We start from the raw sequence: 9,177 nt of genomic DNA on the forward strand, positions 1-9,177 counted from the left end.
ACCCTACACCGCGCCAACACCCCTCCAATAAAGACCAATAAGGCAAATTGAGTGTGGGAAGTGTCATTCCATAATCATACACTTCATACATATTTATACGAAGTGCCTAAATTCCACCACCTACATTTGCCATAATCCTCCTACCTACTCTATATAAATAAAATTGATATTTATATAATAAGTTACCGAAAGTATGTATGGTTCAGGAATTTTGTAAAAAGCCAGGAATTAAAAACATATTTGTAAAAAGTGTCTAAAAGTGCACTTACTTTTTTACCCTGCCAATACCCTAATACTCCTATTGTAGAAATAAAATTTATTATATTAAGATACCAACGGTATTGTACCTATACCTATGATTCTGAAATTTTATAAAATGCCTGAATGAAAGTGTGAAAATATTTTATTATTATAGAATTTAATCACATAAAATGTCAGGAAACGTTATTATTAAAATAAATTATCGACACAATAACTATATTAGAGAATAAATCCATATGCGAAACTGTGTCTGTCTGTCTGTCTGCTAGCTTTTCACGGCTCAACCGCTCAACCGATTGTGACGAAACTTGGTACAGAGATAGTTTGCATCCTGGGGAAGGACATAGGCTACTTTTTATCCCGGAAAATCAAAGAGTTCCCACGGGATTTTCAAAAACCTAAATCCACGCGTACGAAGTCGCGTGTATCAGCTAGTAATTAATTTGACCGAGATATCGTTCGACGAATCGTAGAACGATTTTTATCATAAAAATTATCCTCACTATTTTACAGCGATGGGTAGCTAGGTACTTACCTTCCTAAATGATCTAGGTAATTTATGTAATGACGTATTTGATACATTTTCTGTAACAAATATATGAATGTCATATTATGTAACTAAAATACGACTTTTTTGTAGGTAGTAGGTAGATACTTACTTATATTATGTTTGTTACAAGTAGGTTTTGATAAGGCACCAAAACTATCATAAACGAGAGCACAAATGTAGTTTGAACAAGTGTTTTCCGTCTGGTTGAATTAACGATTGCTAGTCATTTTAATTTAAGTAGGTATAGTAGGTATATGGGCAGCTGAGGGGTAAAAGGTCATAAGTCTAGTATGGACGATTTTTGAAGACTAGCATCCGTACTAGCCCCCAAATAGTTGTTACAGTTGGCTGAATTTATAGTAGGTATAGGTATAGTAATTGAAGGAAAACATCGTCAGGAAACCTGCATGGCGCCCCCCCCCCCAACCCCCAATATAAAGTATAACTTAGATGTAAATGACGCTTAGATCCTGACCTTGATTGCAATTGTTGTAATTGGTGATTGCGATCGTCACACTGTAGCTACAGTTCACGGAACTTCTAACAAAGCGTCCAGGCTTCGACGTCACTGGCAGGCGTCAATGTTAGTACATTTGACGCAGGTAGCCCTAATGTAACTCTATTTTTTATTTATTTTATGGGACCATGCCTAATACTTGACATATCGTCGATTCAGGATCAAACCGAGAGTTGCAAATTTCAAAGAGTGTGCAAGGGGACAGAAATAGGATGCCTAAATATTTTACCTATTGTGAGTTGGCACTCTTTCCGCCGTAATCAGAGTGACTAATCGTTACTTAAGATTGAGTTAAAACGAGACAGATTTATGTGAGAGATATAGCTGTCTCGTTTAACTTAATCTTAAGTAACGATTAAGCGACTCTGAGTACGGCGGTTTATCTCTCAGCTATGTGGCTATGATCTATGGAATTTATGTACCTATGTAGGTATTTTAGTCACCGGTAAAATTGCGTCATATACCGTGTATAGAATGAGGATAATTACTCTAATTTACAGTTAATGAGTGTGTAAACGTTATAGGAATAATTTATTACGTGCGCACTTTGGTTTGATGGCCACAGGAATTTTGTGGGTTTTGTACTTGACCAGCGACTTCCTTAATTTTACGTCCGATATTTTAGAAAATCGGCTCTAATTTATATCACACTTGACCGATTTTGATGAATCATTTGCTGATAAAAGACCTTAGTCTTTTAAATGAGATTTAAGCGAAGCGAAGCAGTCAAACTTTTAAATAAAATGATTCACATTTTATCTTATTCTATACCAACTATTCCGTGTAGTAGTTTCATCAAAATCGGTTAGGTGAAATTCGGGTAGGTATTTATATACATATTTGTATAAAACAAATTCGCAAGAAGCAATCTCTATATATAAAAATGAATCGCTGAATGTGTTGCTGATCGCAAATCTCGAGAACAGCTGAATCGATTTCGCTAATTCTTTTTTCATAATATTCCTTAAAGTACGGGGATGGTTCTTACGGAGAGAAAAATTTAAAAATTGTCGGAAAAAGAATCGACTGTTAGCCGGTACGAAGTTCGCCGGGTCAGCTAGTTGTTCATAAATATAGAAAATATACGTGTTCTCGACATAGAGACAGTGACGCATCCACGTTCGATGCGCACTGCATGCACAGTTCGTGTGCGTGCGCAGGTGTAGATCTACCTTTAGATATCAAATTGGTACTCTTTGTTTCATCATCATCATCATTATCAACCGATAGACGTCCACAGCTGGGCATAGGTCTCTTGTAGGGACTCTTTCTTTGCACGCTAGGTATATACTTATTAAGAAATGTAGTATATTATTATAAGTACCTAGAAGGGGGAACCTTTAATGTGGAACATCTAGATATCAATAATAAAACGTAGGACCCATAAAGATAAAAAGTGCAATATTGATAAAACTTAAAATAATATGATTAGGTACCTTGTTATTATTATTACATATTATACTAAACTATAGTCGATGATATTTAGATGAATGCCCAAAAAAGCATTTAAACTGATAAGGAGCGTTGGTAACACGCCCCTTCACTGATAACGGGTACCAAAATAGTCATATTACTATAGTCCGCGACAGGCTAAGATGGCAATCGGGGTAGGTATGAGGCGGGGGACACCCCGTACACCCGTACACCACCCGCGCGCGCCCGCCTTGGTTTAGCGCGCGGGCTGTGCGGGGCATTCCCTCCCCGATTGCCATCTCGACCTGTCGCGTACTATAATTACAATAAACTTGTAACAAAATTGTAACGCATCGATTAATTTCATAGATAATAATTTAATTTTTACATTGGGAAGGTCAGGTTCAATAACGCATTCAAAATGTTTTTACTTTCAATTTATTGTAGAAAATGCAATTGTATGTAGATTTTAAATCTCTCACGCTTCTTTTCTAAATTAAATTAGTACTTATTATGAATTATAATTATTATAACGTTGATATATAAAACTCTAGATATGCTCATTGCTTATTTTGCTTTTATTGATTGTTAACGTGTTAAAAATCCCTTAAAATATGGCCTGAGGATCACAGGAAAGGAGCGGTTCCGCAAAGTTGCGCAGTCATGGTCGTGTACAAAGCTTTTCATTGAATTTACGAAAAAATATAAGTACTTTGAGTGTATTTTTGTTCTGATATAAAAGTTATATAGTTTTATACATAAGTTAATGGTTTCATATAGATATTATAAGTCAATAAGTTTCAATTCTAGAAGATATTTTAGGTGTTACACTTTGACGTAACGCGGAAAAATTGAGATTCTGTATCGACCCGTAGGTACCAATTTTTTTTTTTGAAATAGCGAGCAAACGAGCAGGCCGGTCACCTGATGTTAAGTAACTACCGCCGCCCATAAACATTTGCAGCATCATAGGAACTATCTACCTACTACACTACTTTTCTTATTATTTCAACAGTAGGCAGGGCCTGATATTACTAAATTAAAATGTTTTGATTCGATACCTATATAAATAAAGCCTTGTTTAATTAACGCGAGTGTGTATCTGTAGTGTTTTGTATATCAATGTGTAAAGTTAACTTGTTTTCAAGTGTTGCGCGTCCCAGGGTGAACTGGATCTATGCACGAGACCTGGCTTCACGGTATGGGACGCGACATAGAGATGTTTTCTGCTAAGTAACCCGACACTTGGTTTGTAATAATATTATAATTAGACCTAGGGTTGCCAACCGTACCTACCTACTGAAGTACTGAGACTTTATTATAATACCTACCTATAAATATATTTCCCTGTATTACCGTTGCATTGGTATTCATTTTTTGGCGAATTACTTCAACAGTTATTATACAATTAGGAAAGAAATTATTATGCACCTACCTAAGTAGACTTATGTACCTGCCGTCTTTTTTACATAAAATTTAGGACTATAAAAACAAAAGATTTTTTTTAATAATTAGCTTTGACACAAGCATTATAAAACTTTTAGGCCACATTACATACCTTTGGGTAGGTACATTTGATTTATTTTGTTAGGTACAATTTTTGTACCTAAATTATTAAGTATATTTTTTATTAGGCGACAAAACGTTACAAAAGTATACTTGACTAGCTTTTTTAATAATATTGTTATATTCTTTATTCGAGCGATGAGTTTGTTTTCTCGGTGGAAGCAGCTTTCCGGACCAGTGAATTCATTATCAACTGACTGACCTCTGAGGCTCTGACGATACGAGACTACCTTGATTTAATTAAGATTATTCTTGTTCATTGAGATTTTAAATTTTGTGACTCGTAGAAATATTTCTAATAGTTACTATAATTACTAATTAGTAAGTAGTTATGTAAGTAGGCACCTACTTACCCAAAAAAAACTTTTTGGACTATTTTAGTAAATATTGAACCAACTACATAGATATTAAGGTCATTATACGGCTTATTTGGTTACAATTTTTTTTTTCGTTTACCCTTGTTGAGGAGCACAGTCAGCTGACAGCTCTAGACTTCTAGGTCAGTCGTAGTGCGACCGTGGCCGGGACTATACGTGCTCTAGTAACCCTATAAAATGTAGTGGGGTCACACATCAGCGTTCTAAAAAAAGCTTTGTTAAATTAATGTAGGTATCTAGTTACCTACAATTTTGTAGAATATTTTTATGATAGTGTTTTTACCTACACTTCAAGGAAATTTCTAAATAATTTTAAATACATATCAAAATGGCAGTAAGCGAAACCGAGGCCTGGCGGCCAAGGCGTCATGCGCGAACCCAGAAAATTCCGTAATTTTTGATATGTATTTAAAATTAATTAGAATTTTGTAGAAATTAAAACTTTTTATTTATCCTTTGTGGCAGTAGGTATTAAACTAATGTATCTATAAATAACATTTTTTTAGAATTTATTTATTTATTGTGTCAGTTGGCAGCCCTAATTAGTTCGCTTAGTTTATAGGTCATAGTCGCCTGTCGAGGAGGCGTGTTGTGTTCGTTTCCATTGGACTGTGTCAATTCTTGTGTTACTAGAATGTCGACATACGCCCACGTCACACTGCCATTATCTTTTACCATACGCTGTCGTACGTTCGGGCGGAATAAAACTAAACTATGGTGCATCTGTTTCTTTCTATTTACATACATTAAGATAAGGCCAGAATTAATTTTTAATATCCTGTTCATATACAAGGAAGGTGACTGACTGACTGACTGATCTATCAACGCACAGCTCAAACTACTGGACGGATCGGGCTGCGTGCATGATGCAGGTAGCTGTTATGACGTAGATCCGCTAAGAAAGGATTTTTAAAAATTCAACCTGTAAGGGGGTAAAATAGGGGTTCGAAATTTGTGTAGTCCACGCGGACGAAGTCACGGGAATAAGCTAGTTATTCCATAAGACGGTAGAGGCCATAGAGTTATGATACCATAACCACATCACTGGTAGAGGCCTCAATAATTTCTACTGTGTTGCGGACGAAATCAGAGTGGTCTTAGGTTCGAACTACGCGGTCTATGAAAAAATCAAATCACCTACCTGCATAATTATATTTACAGAAAAACGTATAAATACTTAGGTAGGTACCTACTACCTACTCAATGCAACTAATATCTATTCTATTTGGCTAATTATTAATGTGACTTTAACCTAAAGTTAAATAAAAAATAAAAATGCAGATGCACTAAGTTTAGTTTTTTCACACCCGAATCTACACCAATGTGTGTAATTACGTAGTTTTAGTTATATTGTACCTGTGTGAGACACGTTTTGAAACTTTTTACACTATTTAATATTTGTCTAGTCAATAAAATAGTAGTTAGTAGTAAAATGGTGGTCTCATTTATACCCGGTCCATTATATTGTCTGGTATTTATAGGAATATCAAACAATGACTGGCAAACAAATTGAGCAAATGCGCATTACGACTTGTAGGTCTCTTTGGCGGCTACGGGGGTGAGAAGGGATTTCTACCGCGAGACAGCATGCGATTGGTTGATCAGTCGTCCATGTTTCTCGCGATGCGCCAACATTTCAGCACTACGGTACTTTTCTTCAAGTTGTTTGTCAGTCATTATACAAACGATTCTTTAAAGTCTGATATATCCAAAGCGAGACGTTTCCAATTTTAATAAAGGGAACTAACTGTAAGGCGCAATGCACACCAGTAGAGTGGAGTGGAGAATACCAAAAGCGGTCTCAACAAAAAGCAAAACGGTTTGGACAAGTAAATATTTATAACTCCGTCCTCCATTAAAACGGTCCGTTAAGCCCTGAACAGGGCAACCTAATGGTTAAAGTTTAACCGTAACTGTAACGTAACTTTAACCGCTGTTGTGCAATGGACCAAACCCAATTTTACAATGAAAAAAAAAATTGTGAGTCGGAATCGCATACGAAGGGTTCCTTACCATCGTAGAAGAATTTTTATTGAGATTTATTTAGCCCTAAATGCTGATATTGCTTCCTGCCAAACATGATTATAGGTCAACGGGAAGTAAGTAACTAGGTACCTACTAACCCTAAAGGTTTTGATTGCCTTGACCTTGACAACGAAATGTTCCTTCCTATATGGGTTCCATTCTTTCTCTGGAGAAACGGAACCCTAAAAAAAATCGTTCTTTTAATTAAATTCCATTAAAATTCCCGAGTCAATTGTGCGAGTAGGTAGTTGTTTGATGGCAGGGCTTTGCGCCGCGCCGTGCGGGTCTGTGTGACTCATTTCATTGCGATGTAGGTACTTTGAACGATGATATTTATAGTACGCGACAGGTCGAGATGGCAATCGGGGAGGGAACGCCCCGCTCACCCCCCGCGCTAACCCGGTGCTGGCGAGCGCGGGTGTGAGGGGCGTCCCCCCGCCTCTTGCCATCTCAACCTGACGCGACTCGCGGACTATAGGTAGGTACTATGCACCAACGTTATAATGCGTACAAAATGAGATCTCACTCGCCATTTTAACTTTGTGTCAACTGTCATGTTAAAAAAGTACTATTTTAGTTCGTATTTCAAAGGTTAACCGTACTTTTGACACATTAAAAGGGCGAGTCAGTTCTCATTTTGTACGGATTATACTTAAGATAATCGATCCTGACTATAGGTACAGTACAGTCGGACACAGATGTCACTACCCAAATGCGAAATTGCTTGTTTGTTAGTTTGTCTTTCAATCACGAAGCAGCGGAGCGACCTAATTTTGCGTGAACATGTTAAAGACCTGGAGAGTGACATAGGCTACATTATATCCCAGAAAATCGGATTTTTAAAAACCGGACGCAATTAGCTGGTATAATTAATATATACAAGGTCGTTTGGCAAGGGGGTCACTGTATTCACCGTTATAAACAAGTTTTACTATAGGATCAGCCTGAAAAATAAAACTGGTTCATACAAAAATATCAATATCACTACAAAGTATGGACCAGAAAACGTTTTACGATATCATGTTTATAATGATGAATTTACACCACCCGATTGACCTACCTAAGATAGAGACAAGGTGCTAATTCTACTGTACACAAATCTCTTTAACAAAATTGACAGGTCTTAATGTACCCCTTTTCTGCAGGTAACATTGAGAAAGGAATAACACTAATTTTAAACCTTTCATTTAAGTTAATATACACAATAGTCTTCACAGAAAATCCTATCAAAATAGATTTTGTTTTGTGTACAACTTAGTTCATTACAGCAAGTAGGCTGGTTTATCATCATCATCATCATCATCATCAACTGATAGACATCCACTGCTGGACATAGGTCTCTTGTAGGGACTTCCACACGCCACGGGCTTGTTCCGCCTGAATCCAGCGGCTTCCTGCGACTCGTCTGATGTCTGTCCACCTAGTGGGGGGTCTTCCAACGCTGCATTTTCCGGTGCGAGGCCGCCATTCGAACACCTTGAGACCCCAACGTCTATCGGTTCTACGAACAGCAGGCTGGTTGCTCGATGTTAATCGCCATCCACCACCCATGAACACTTGAAGTACCAGAGGGGTCCGCCAATGCATTGCTGGCATTAAGAAATCTTCTTTTGCCTTTTTTTATAACCAATGAGATTGATACTTTAACGTATCTTGTGAAATTAATATAAGATAAAAATTTCAAAAAATGGAAGACAATTTTTTATTTTTAATGTTATTTTAAATTCCTATTCAAATATAAAAATGTCACTATCTCAAAAAATTTCATTAATTAATTCACTATAATTACAAAATTATTTAAACATCTGCAAACTCATATGAATAAAAAGAATAGCCTATATCTATCCATGTTGGTCATAAACATCTTGCTTATTCAAGAAAAAATACTAAACCTGAAGTTTTAAAATATTTGACACTAAAATAATATTATGATGTTTAAACACTGCTAATTCTGTTGTACAGTCTCTATAAACTAAATTGACAGATCTAACCCTAGTGCTGTCCCTTTCCGCACGGTGTGTTACAAAAGGGATAGCAATACATCTACTCCTGTCATTTTAGTTTAATATAGAAATAACCTTGGTTGTATATAAGCTCAACTTAATTGACAGGTCTACAAATGTAGTGCGATCCTTTTCACAATGTACCTGCTAGAAAAAGACAACACTGCATATATACATGTTAATCTAATTAAGAGGTTTGTTTTACGTACAACAGAATTTATTCACCAGTATTTCTCTAGCATGTTCCATGTTATACTGCGTTATCACTTTCCAGTCAGGCATTTGGTCAAGCACTAGCAATCACATAAATAAAATATGAAAAATGTTATGCATAAGGTATAAGATGGTCATGACAGTTTTGCTGTTAAAATCAACTTAAAATGTTCAACTAATTTTGCATTCCACTAAAATCTGATGCCGACTGTACTCCACATACCATACAAGCAAGCAAAGAATACACAATCA

This window comes from Maniola hyperantus, chromosome 10, assembly GCF_902806685.2.
Source record: "Maniola hyperantus chromosome 10, iAphHyp1.2, whole genome shotgun sequence".
NCBI classification, from domain to species: Eukaryota; Metazoa; Arthropoda; class Insecta; order Lepidoptera; family Nymphalidae; genus Maniola; species Maniola hyperantus.